The 12,924-nt window shown below is 41.4% G+C and overlaps 2 long non-coding RNA genes across 3 annotated transcripts; one reads left to right on the forward strand and one right to left on the reverse strand.

Annotated features, from left to right (window-relative positions):
- Nucleotides 1–2: 2 nt before the first annotated feature.
- On the reverse strand, nucleotides 3–2,676 carry LOC134446335 (uncharacterized). The gene is made up of 3 exons (XR_010034400.1): nucleotides 2,615–2,676; nucleotides 255–520; nucleotides 3–27 (listed from the first exon to the last, which is right to left on the reverse strand). It is a non-coding gene; the product is annotated as an uncharacterized LOC134446335 (long non-coding RNA).
- Nucleotides 2,677–2,685: 9 nt separating this feature from the next.
- On the forward strand, nucleotides 2,686–7,686 carry LOC134446336 (uncharacterized). 2 transcript variants are annotated; one of them, XR_010034403.1, is made up of 4 exons: nucleotides 2,686–2,915; nucleotides 5,863–5,954; nucleotides 7,265–7,348; nucleotides 7,510–7,686. It is a non-coding gene; the product is annotated as an uncharacterized LOC134446336 (long non-coding RNA). The 2 variants fall into 2 exon arrangements; XR_010034402.1 differs by lacking the exon at nucleotides 7,510–7,686 and having other exon boundaries at nucleotides 7,265–7,496.
- Nucleotides 7,687–12,924: the final 5,238 nt, after the last annotated feature.

Consider the following 12,924-nt stretch of genomic DNA (forward strand, 5'->3'; position numbering starts at 1 on the left):
GCCCCCAGATGTATTCAGCTGTTCAGCCTACAAGATTGAAGACATTCTTTCAAATATTTGAAACACTTAGAAGCTTTCACATATGAGCAAAAATGCTGAGCCACAGGTCTGAGATCACTTAAATGGCTGAAAGGGACCAGGTATGAAACACCCTTGAAAAGGACTGTGTTGGTTCATTTAAAGGGGAATAGGCCTAGGTGTGAAAATGCCCTTAATGTGGATGCATGTAAATAAGTACACTTTATGACACGTACCAATACTGAGGTTCCACTCGATCTGAAGAATACTTGGAGCTTGTCCTTGTCTTCAACACTGTCAGTAGAGTCTGTGTCTATGAATTCGTTGAAGTCTGTATCGAACTTCATAACCCTGTAGCAATCTGGGCTGTCTGTTCCTGTGGTTGGAGCGCATGCATCGACAACCTCTTGTAGTGATCTCAACCGAAGAACTTTTTTGCTTATTTCCTTCTCGTCCATGAAGACGGTGACTAACAATTTCGGGGGATCCATTAGTACAGCAGCTGAAACAGAGAATAGAAATCAGTTATGTTGGGATTATATCACACATTTGCATACCGGTAAATATTAATGTGAACTAAACATCAATTTTCAATGGTAAGACTACCTCTTAACACATATGCACACTTTTATATTCATTTTGTCCATCTGTGTGGAGGAGGTACAGCAGGCCCATAAGGCAAACTAAGCTTATAGGCCTGCTTGATAAGTGCACAGCTGGAGTGACTAAATGTTACAGTGTCTAGGCTACATTTCTAAAAACCAATACAAATATGTCATTGTTTCAGCTCAAATCAAGTAATTTATTTACCAGTGTGCAAATAATATATGCAAAGAAAATGGGGGTGGGTGGGGGGATCAAATGGTCTTTGGTCATAATATCTCTAACTGAAAACTAAAACCCCTTCTGAACACTTATTTTGTCTTAAATTTATTTTGCATTGAAAGTATCCCATCTCTTTTTCAAACATCCCACCCACTGTCACCGTCCTGGTATCGAATATTTTTTCTATAACGTGGAAATTACGAAGTGTTGCTTTCCATCACCCTGCTGTTGCCATACCGACACTGAACAAAGCAGCAGCACGATACTTATTTGCTTTCGACGACAGTCTAGATTTTACCAACACTACGGCGCAGTAGCCCTATCCCATATCATAGCCAAGTCGCCTAATTCCGCCCGTACCCCAATTCCGCCCGCCTACTTATAAGTTATGATAGTTAATGTATGTATCCACTGTATAAGTCAGGAATGGATATCGGCATGATACAGAGTTTGTATGCTTACAAATTGAGACTGTGATGACATTTAAAACCGAGTCAAACGGTCATAAACAGCATTGTAATGAAGGGTGTCGTAATGGCAGCATGGAACTTTAGTTTCACGACGACATTCTGGCTAAAACTCGCCTTTGGCCGCTTCCCTGTTTCGATCAGGACCAAAATTATTCAACCGTTTCCACAGTAACGACCAAACTAATCATAGTTCCTGCATCGGTAAAGCCAGGACTACAAGTGTGAACGAAATCAGCACAATAGCATGAAGGAATAATAAACAATGACGGAAATACCGACGTGACCTGAAATCAAGCCTGAATTGGGAGCCTTTCGCCAGTGAATTGTGCTGAAACTAGATTTTGGACATGCTGGACGTTATCGCCAAATTACGATAGAAAGGGCTACCAATGTTAGCTAATATTGCTCATTACCTCATCTACACAGTTGCCGCTACCCACAAATATACGACAGCATAATTAAATAGTATTTGAAATAGTGACATTATCACGTTTTCAGTGAAGTGATCAGTGAAGTGGGCGGAATTTGGCGACCTTAAGTTAAGATATCTTGTCAGTGTAAACGAAACATTCATGAATAAGCACCTTCTTATTTTCCCTTTGTTTGCAATCTCCCTCCTCAGACAACGACCGGGAGTATGAACAGTTAACCGTGACAGATTGGCTAATTCTCTCACCTCCAGCACTAACTCATTTGGGCGCGAAACATTATGAAAAACATACATGTCATGTACAACCACGACAAGCTACAATTTGAACGAATAACCAACTTACCACACTTGATGGATTGGCACACTTTTTAAATACTACCCGTTGGTACATGGCATTTTGCAACACTTTCGCAGTCTAACTGCTATCGAGCCAATACAGAAACCCAAAAGCTGCAATCCATTCCTGACTGCTACCCTGCCTGTTAGCAATAGCATACTGATCAAGTTCGCTAGTAGTCCAGGGGCTAACGTTAGCACGTAGGTAACGTCCGTTAAAGTAACCAAATTGGACAGTCTAGATTTTACACTTGTCAGAGATAAGACTACAAATCCAACGTTCACAACCCATTGGCCATATCACTTATGTTGTGGTATACTGTCACTGTGACCGAAAACATTCAGGAACAGGCACCTTCTTCTTTTGACTGTATTTGGTGTCCACTGGTCCAAAGGGACTACTGCTGTTAACGATATTTGAGGACTATTATTTGATAACTGATTGTCAAATGTGGATTGCGATTAAATACGGCTACGTTTTTTGTGAATCCGCTAATAAGTACATATTATTCTATATTTGAAAAAATTAACTTACCTCAGTGACTCAGCCGAGGCGTCCCTTGAATGCAACAGCTACCAGAGAGGAACGAGCCTGGCAACGAGTAGTGTCTCGCTGCGGCCCGCGGGAAGGCGTGGCTATGACATCAGTCCCCGCCCATCAGGCACAGGTGCATTCTGGGATTGCTTAGCCCGATTGATGCCAGAAACGTCATAGAAATAATCCCGTGGGTGAAATTCCGCCAAAATCGGATGATGGGGAGAGAAAGTGAAGAGAAAACATGCCACTCCGAGGATACCAATCTTCACGTTTTGTTTCATGAGGAAAATGACTAAAGGTGAGCGTTACGTTACAGTTATTTTCAGGGACAACAATGATTAATATCAATGATGGCTCCTACCTAATTTAACTGCACATTGCTAAATTTAGCCAGACGCAGGCCACGTTCAATATCGGTATTTCTGATTAATAATGATGTACTTCGTGTCATTTGTGTTGTATTTCTCTCATTTGGCAATATCAAACTATATATTACAAATTTGTCAAATATATGGGAAGTCAGTTACTTCGCTGGCGCTAAGGATAACTGAGTGGCAATAATTTAGCCACTTAGCAACCATGTGGTGCAGATCCACTCGTAAACAAGGGATGCAGCAAGGTGAATACGACGTGACCATTGCTGGTTCTCAAATGGTGCACTTCTGCACTTCATTGTTTATGGTTCAGTGCATATGGCGTATTAATTGCGCACTGAAAGATAGTGCCAAAAGAGAACAGGCGCACCATCTGAGACACATAGCTCACATGAGCTCAGAGGGCGCTACTAGTAGCCAACGCAGTCAAACAGAATTAGTAACCGTGCCAGAACTTCCACTGAGCTCTATCCTCCTTATTAAAAACATGTTTGGCTGTTGTTATAGAGTTGGGAAGGGCTATGTTGACTTGCACAGTAGACCTCCTGACTAGAATAGCCATGCGTTTGGTGTAGTAGCTTGCACAGACTAGCAGATGGCAAGGAAGAGAGGCAAGAATGCCCTCCCATTTGTTTTTGTTTCAGATAAACTGATATCATAAAATAACTGAACAATTCAAAGAACATGACTGGCTATAGTTAGTTGTGTGCCTAGTGTCAAAGTGGATATGGATTGTTTTGTATGCTTCTTTCTTAAAAGGTAGAAAACAGTGTTTCCCATACATTGAGGAAACTATGGCGGCCCGCCATAGTTTAAATTTGGCCGCCATAGTTTACGAAAATGTAAAAAAAAAAAAAAAAAAAAAAAAATTTTTTTTTTTACTTTTTTTTTTTTTTTAAACGATATCCGTTTTTGTTAAAAACGATTTGAATTACGATTTTGAATTTCCTTCGCATTTTCCTCCTGGAGTAAATACATCCTATAGACTCTGTATTGGTTAAGATTAGATAAGTAGTCCCACGGTAACACAGAATGAGGGGAAAGCATTAGGAAGTGACCGTAAGGGTATTACAGTTGATTCATGTGTGCACACGTGTAACATCGGGTGAGTAACAGAACATGTGCGCAACGATGCGTTATGACACGCCGATATGCGAGGATCTTCGTCCAAATCGCTAGTCGCATGCATCATCGCTAACTGCGTTTACATCGCGTGCCGCGTGTAAGGGAAATGTTAGTTGTTGACATGTATGGAATTCACTTCAATTTGTGCTGTTTCTTGCTTCAGTTGTGGACAAAACGATTGGCCAAACTCACAATAGAAAGCCTTTGCTGTGCTACTGTCCCAGAGAGCTGAAAAAAAAACCTTCATAGAAGAAGTCACACTTAACAGGGGTGTTAACCAATCCAATGAGTTCTCTCATTGCTCTCTCTCTGTCTCTGTCTCTGTCTCTGTCTCTCTCTCTCTCTCTCTCTCTCTCTCTCTCTCTCTCTCTCTCTCTCTCTCTCTCTCTCATAGTAGCCTACTATTTACCCATAACAAATGGTGAATTTCTGAGCCCTTTTTAATTTGTAGCCTATACCACTGAAGGCATGATAATGCTTCATCATATTTTAGAAATAGGGCCTATGTGCCTTTTATATACCAAATGTATCATTTTGAAATTGTTTCAGTTGTTTATGACTTGTGTATGACTGAAATTATCTCTGCATACTATCAGTGCTGCATTGCTTTGTAAAGATAGGCTATTCAACACACTTTAAAAACACACTGAAAAGATACTGCCATAGTAGCCTACTGAAAACATTTTGTTCATAATAATGGTGATTAATAAATGGTGGTCTTAAATTTTCATACTGACATCCTTGAATTTGACTTGGTAGATCACGGCAGACCATCAACTTCAAAAGTAGATCTTGGTTAAAAAAAGGTTGGGCACCCCTGCTATAGAGAGAACCACAAGTGCTTGAAAGACAGGGATCAAAAACCTAGTCAAGTTGTTGTAGTTTACTTGGGTTTGGGAGCAATATAAAAAACCTTCAGAGAAGGGACAGTTGGGATGAGTTTACTAACACTCCCTAGGCTTTGTTTTACAGTTGTAATGAGTTTGGTGACAGACCTTCATTGACACAGCAGAGGAGACATCGGGCTGCATATAGAAATTAATGTGTAATGAATGTGAGACATAAATGTGTAATATGTTGTTCAGCCCTTTTAATGGGAGGAATTTGGAAAAAAACTGGCCCTGTGACCAGCACCCCTCATGTAGAATGTGTACGCCTACAGATATGTGTGGGGGAAAAGGCATAGCCTACCCTCTAAGACCCTTTTTGTCTATGCGTTAACAATTTCACAGTGCTCTTAAATTCTTATCTCTGCTCCTATTTTGTTTTATTATTGTTTCCCAGACCCCTGCATGAGGGATGAATGAAACTGTGTTGTAAACAGAAATTATTCACTGTACTGCATTTTTTGACAATGACAATGTACTACTATTATACAAGTCATGGGTAAAATCTTATGTAGCCTTATTTCTCAAAATATAAATGGCTGAAATATAGGCCCAGGCCTACAGTTTCTCCATGCGCCAATGTCATACTGTAGTCATTGTTTTGCCGTTTTGCATTTACGCTGCAAGAATACACCCCCCCCCCCCCCCGCCCCCCCCAAAAAAAGGCCCGTGTGAGAAGACCCCCCCCCCCCCCCCCCCCCCGGACAAAATAAACCCCGGCTGCCCCCATAGTTTCCAAAATTTCTGTGGGAAACACTGGAAAAGATGAAAGTGGACGAGTACTGTATAATAGACAAATTCTGTGCACATTTTTTAAATGGATTTGTTTTTCGTTTTTTTCCCCTCTACATCCTACCAGGTTTCTTACAACAGATGGACCCAAGGGCCTGGATGACGGAAAACTCCAGAGAAGGGACCTTGACTTTCTCTCCATTAACCTAATCACACAAGGTTAACATTGCTTTCTCGCAATATTAAGCTAGTATTTAGGTTTAATGTGTAGTTGCGTTGCTCATCAGTTACAATATGAACAATATTAGTCTGACTGGTAGCTTGCAGTGTAGAAATGTCATGATTTGACTGTCATTATGTTTGCATTGATGCAAAGTAGACAATAACTTGACATATTAATATGAATGCATCAGGGAAGAGATGTGTGTGGGAAATACTTTATTCTGATCGCCCAAATCATGAAAACACAACATGTCACAGAAGTGAGTGTACCCCTCACATTTCTGCAGATTTGTAAGAATATCTTTTCAGTGGACAATGTTTCACTTTGAAATTTCACTTTGACACAATGAATAGCAACCTGTATACAACTTGTACAACTGCTTTAATTTGTTGCATCAAAATACAGCCATTAATGTTTTAAACATTTACCCACAACACCAAGATAAACAAATCTGCTACCGGAGTTATCGGACTGTTGCAGAACTGTTAAATCAAGCATGCTATGGGATTTTAACATGGGATGTGCTAATTTTGGTGAGGTACATAATGGCTGTATTTGAAATGATTTTCAGTGAAGCAATGTGGGGTTAGGTGTCCTTACTTAAGGGCACTGCAGTCATGGATAGAGGTGTAAGGAGAGGTATGGGGGGTATTTGAACAACCCTCTGATCTTAAGACCACCTCCCTAACCACTAAGGCATAGGAGAATGTTCAATACATGGTTGTGCAGACTACTCCCCATGTTCTATTTTTGTTGCTCTCATTTTTATTGTCTGTCTTTTATGCCCTGCAGGATATTGTGCCTGTTTGGGTAAGACAGCTACATGGTTTAACCAACAAGTGGCAATATGAGACCAGATTACAGTATAGACAACTGTGACTATTTTCAAGACTTCTGTATGTACTAGTCTAGGGGAAAATGATATAGTACTTAAGAAACAGAAGTGTCATTTGAGTTGTGATGGGCCGGAAAGCAAAACATACCCTCTGTTAATGTGATGTAGCAAACGATTGTATGAGAGTTAGTATGAGATATTGGCTTCAATTTCCCTTTTAATTTCATTACAAAATACTCTTGCACAGTTGACACCCATATCAACGAAAAGAAAAGACTGGAAAAGCATAAAGCTCACCACAGTCCAAAAACGTATTTTGTTCGGCTGCTATTCATTTTTTGTGTGTGTGATTTTGTTTGGCTGCTATTAATTCTTTGCTTTTTTGTACAGGTGGTACATGTGTATAATATATTATGATACGTATTTGTAGTAAATTTCTCTTGACCTTTGACTGTCTATTTATTACAACAGATGAAGAGCCTCACTTCAGGATCTGTATAGCAGAGGAGGACGTGTAAGCTGTAAGGCGTTAAGTTCTGCCAGGAGGATGAGACGGTATTCAGCTCAATTATTCTCTTGCATTAACCAACCAATCACTGTTCTTGTTCTTAGGCACACCCTCTCCCTTGTATTCTCATTCATTTACCTAGAGCCAATAGGATGCCTGCCCGCTCATTTATAAACCTTCTGTCTATCTCTGCTCTTCCACTGACTAGAGTGCGCAGGTGTCGACGCCCCCACCGCCCCCACCGCCTCCACTTCAACCTCCATCGCTGGCCGGTCCTCGTCCCACGAGGAGGCTCTGCGAGGCGTCCCTGCTTTTGACGCCTTGCCACCACAAGGATTGTGAGAACCACCACCTCCAGCCACCGTCACCATTTGGTCCCCGTCCTGGGGGGGTAGCCCCCCCCCCTCCTCCCCCCGCCTTACCCATCGGCAGGATATGCGCCCTCTTCATCTGAATTATTCAAAGCAGGCGGGGGCCTACGCCAAAGAGAATCACTACTGCATACTTCAGTGTCTCAATAAATATCTTAAACTTTAATTTGGTCTATCGAGTCTTTCATGGTAGAAGTGGAGCTTCTCCCTATTCCCCCTCCCACAAATCCATGAAAAATGCACTTTTATTGACTGTGGAATTGGACTGTGTAACTATTTTGTACACATGTTATATGACCCACTCTTGCACCTTTATTGCTAATCACAGCTCCTTGTCTACCTTTACTGCACTGCCACTTATATGACTGAATACTTAAAGCCCGGCCTCTGGACTGTACAACAAAGCTTTAGTAGTCTATGCGGATTGAACTGTGAATTACTATTGGTCTGGACTCTGTGCCACATGGCTCTGTCTGTAATTTATCTTCTTATTCCTGTACATAGGTGTAACCCATCCTAGTTTTGTATTGATGACACAGCCTATTGTAAATACTAACCTGATTTGCCGTAGATTGTGTAGTGTTGTACTAGCAGTAGCTCTTGTACTATATTATTACTTGATATATATTGCTTTTTTGCATATGGGGGCTGTTTCAAAACTACATCTCACTGGACTTGTATAGTGGCAGTGTTAATTTTGCTGCAAATCTATGCTGCTATGAGTGAAATGGTCACAAAGAACATTTTGTCTCATTTTGTTTTAGTGTGCTTCCATTCCATGTTCCATTATTTTGCAAACTTACAGTATTCCTTTTGGACAATTAAACGAAATATCAAACCTAGTTTATAGTTACAACAGATATGTAGTTTGATATAGTTACATCGCGGCTCATTGAAATTGTGCTGCCTATTGCCAAATTTCATCTTGAATATTTATTTGATCTTGAACACTGCTATGTAATAGACTAATATAATAACTAATAAATTAATAGTATGGCCTACAGTAAGATTTGCAGATAAAGATAGGCATCTTTGCATCATAAATGTAGCCTACATACATTATGTAAATTTACATCACGAGTCTATCTGGAAAGTCGAATTGGCAGACGTGGGGAAGATCCATGTTTTCGTGTATTGAAAGTGCATTTTTTTCCCAGTCATAATGAACTGAAGAATTTGATGGTGGTGGTAAGTGAAAAAGGGAACCTTTGTAAAAGGAAAGCATAAATTATTGAAATGAATTACTAAGAATATAACACTGCGCCTTTAAATTATTTTTGTAACAATTAATTGGGTAGGCCTAATGTTGTAAAATATGTTTGTGATGGGGAAGAAAACATGCCATTGGTAGCTAACCATAATTTTATGTTTCTTTACAAATGCTGACATAGCCTAAAATGTCATACTGGATTAAGTTTCCTTTTATTAAAACTAGGCATACGTTAAATGCGTACAAAGTTGTGTGATGCTTTATCAAGTGCTTAATAAAAGCACAAAAATGTGATATCAGCTGTGATTTTAGAGTGGTTTTAGCGATCAAAATACCTACGATACTGTCCTTGTCTTGGATGTGCGGGGCTTGATAACGAATGAGTGTAGTCAGAGAAAGAAGTTTAGCCACAGACCTCTATGTGTTGCACGATCAAAATGCATACAATCCCAGAATGCACCTGTGACTGATGGGCGGGGACTGATGTCATGGCCACGCCTTCCCGCGGGTCGCAGCGAGAGGTACTTGCTGGCAACGGCTGACGGGTGACGAGTGACTCCTGGTGGCGAATTTTAAAAAATGCGCTCGCGCTGACATGCAAACGCTTTGATTGGCCAAAAGCAGCTACACATTGTTGTGTTGGTTATTTGTGCACTTTCTGTGTTAAAAATCTCTGAAATATAACACAACTTTTGTTGAAACTACCCTTACACAAGAAATGTGTTGACTTCCAACACATGTGTCTTAAGAGTTCCGTGCATGGGATTTCATCTGGGTCAGTCAGAAATGGCAGTTTGCTTTAGCGCCAGGAAGAGTGTTTTTTTCAAACAAGAAAACTGGTTCATCATAGGCAGGTATGCATGGCTAAACTGACTTTACCGTTTGCCCAAGTGCTATCGTTTTCCTCTGGTAATAGCACCGGGCGTCACTACAGTTAGGTGACCTCGCGCGCATAATAAACCCATTAAAATATAGGCATAGACTTGAGTGTCTTTCAGAGCAATATGAACCAATCAGCTCGGCTTTGCAACTAAACAAAATACTTTCCTGATGTCTACTTAACTAAAATAAGCTGCATTTTGTCTAATATTTGGAGACATCGCCTTGCCCTTTCTGCAGAGCGATTTTGGGAAGCGCCTCTCTCTCTCTCGTTCTCTCTCTGGTTCTCTCGCTCACACACAAAGCGACGCTTGCACTCTTCGCAAGACATAGCCTATGTCACTTGACTCATCTTGTTGGATAGACCAGCCAAACTTGCAAGCTAGATAGCCAATAGTTTCGATTTAGCTGCTTGGAGAGGAGGAAAAATTGGTACAATTTAGGCTGCATGAAAGCATACACGTTAACTTTCACGTTGTGCGATGGATGGAGACAAGTTTGGAATCGCTCCCTCTCTCACCCTCTCTCGCTCACACACACACGCGCGACGTAATTCTCTGCACTCTTCGCAAGACACTTGACTCGTCTTATTGGATACCATCCAAACTTGTAAGCTAGATAGCCAATAGTTTCGATTGTGCTGCTTGGACTGGATGTATTTAAACTGTTAAAATTTAGGCTGCATTAAAGCATCCACACGTTTCAACTTTCACGTTGTGCGATGGGTGGAGACAAGTTGGGAATTGCTATAAGTTAGATTTTTTTTTTAAACATGGGCTGGCAAGATGTAAATGACCTGCACTGCTTGAAAAAGACGATCGACTACGTGCCTCAGGCATCTTAAATACTAAAAACTAATAGGCGGATGGCGGGCGGATTCGGTTTTGGAAATTGGAGAAAAAACATTAGGGCGGGTGGATTAGAAATTCTGAGAAGCGGTTGCGGATGAAATAATACGTCAACCGCGCACCTCAGACATTGCTGAAATGGGCCTGTACTGCTGCTGCTTAAATGAGCCTGAAGTGTTACCGCTGCTAGATGGCACTGTTGCTTATGTTGCTGGTACAACAAATAGACACGCACTTAATTTTTTTTCCCGGTTTCCCGTCATGGCTTTCCCGGGAAACGGGAAATTGTTTTGATCAGATTTCCCGGGAATCCCGGGTCCCGGGATTAAACCCTAGTTGTGTGTGTGTGTGTGTGTGTGTGTGTGTGTGTGTGTGTGTGTGTGTGTGTGTGTTTTGTGTTGTGTCTACTGTTTCCTGTCTAATAACAGTGCCAGAATCATCCTTTGAGTGAGAGAGGCGGAGGAGGAGACGGGGAAGAGAGAGAAAGGTAAAAAAGAAAAAGTAAAAGAATCGGTGGGGGGGGAGGTTAACAGAAACAGACAAACAGAGAGAGACAAATAGAGAGAAGGAGAGAGAGAGAGAGAGAGAGAGAGAGAGAGAGAGAGAGAGAGAGAGAGAGAGAGAGAGAGAGAGAGAGAGAGAGAGAGAGAGAGAGATAATGTGTCTGTCATAATGGAGGTTATAATGACGGTGCAGAGATAATGAGGTAGATAATGGTTCCACCTTCTCACTCCACATCATCCATCCTGCTCTCCTTTGGCCATCATCATCATCATCATCATCATCATCATCATCATCATCATCATCATCATCAACCCCATCACCATCCAGGGCCTTACCCACCCCACCCTACCAAATCACCATCACCCACTCCCACCACTCTAACTTAAACCACCCATCACATCACCGTCACTCCATCCCTACCAGCCCCACCACCCCAACCCGAACCACCCAAACACCAAATCACCCATCCCCACCGCCCTAACCCAAACAACCCAATCACCGTCACCGATCCTCATCGCCCTCATCCAAAAACAGACAACCTAACCGCCATCACCCATCCCCAGTAACCCCATCACCATAACTACCACGCTGAGCCCACCAAATCACCACCCAGCCCCATCAGCCTGAGTCAGACCACCCACCATGCTTAGGCCATTCTCATTCCCCCCTACAAATGAATAGCAAATAAATAGCAAATAAATAACACCTATCTCTGATAGCAGGCATGATGCTCACATTATCATACTCATGCATACTTCATTAGCAGGCATCAGGGTGTGTGTGTGTGAGGGGGTGTGTGGGTGTGTGTGTGCGTGTGTGTGTGCGTGTGCGCGTGCGTGTACGTGTGCGTGTGCGTGTGCGTGTGTGTGTGTGTGTGTGTGTGTGTGTGTGTTGGACTGACTCATTTTGAACTGATGTGTGAACACTATTGACTTAATGTGACTTAAAGGGACACTGTGTGAGATTTTTAGTTGTTTATTTCCAGAATGCATGCTGCCCATTCACTAATGTTACCTTTTTCATGAATACTTACCACCACCATCAAATTCTAAGTATTTATTATGACTGGAAATATTGCACTTTTCATACATGAAAAAGGGGGATCTTCTCCATGGTCCGCCATTTTGAATTTCCAAAAATAGCATAATTTTTAGCTGCAAAAATGACTGTACTTGGACCATACTAGAAAATATTTGTTTATTAATTAGTAAACTTTCATGTGAAGATCAAATTTGGCAATAGGGAGCCTAGTTTCAATGAGCAGCATAGTTGCAGTAGGCCTACCTCTATTGACCATTTCCTGCACAGTGTCCCTTTAATTGACTTGATGTGTAACATCAGTTTAGACTGCTCTTCTACCTTGATTTTTTTATTGCATTTAAATGACCCACATCTCAGTTTAGAATTTTGTATTTCATGATGTACAGATATCTTATTTCCTGTCTAAGTGTTTATTTGACTGCAGCACCATCTCCGAGTTTTAGGATTTGAAGACTTCATTGCACATAGTGATTGGCTTTTATTTTGCCACAAGCTACGTATGTTGTGTATGACTTGTATTGCAAGGATGGATTACTGCACGGGCCAAGGCCCAGGGAGCCAAGAGTCAAGGGGGCCCTGAAGCTCCAGCCCAAGCCAAGCACTGGTCCATTTTCATGTATCATATTGTGTTAAAATTACACTTTTAACCACCATATTTTCAAACAATCCCCCGAACTCCCAACAACATAAGCTATAACATCATCAATACACAACAAAAACCTTTGGAATCTCATCATTCCATGGAGGGGGGCCTTTCTTGTTGTCTGGCA

This window comes from Engraulis encrasicolus, chromosome 3, assembly GCF_034702125.1.
Source record: "Engraulis encrasicolus isolate BLACKSEA-1 chromosome 3, IST_EnEncr_1.0, whole genome shotgun sequence".
Lineage (NCBI taxonomy): Eukaryota > Metazoa > Chordata > Actinopteri > Clupeiformes > Engraulidae > Engraulis > Engraulis encrasicolus.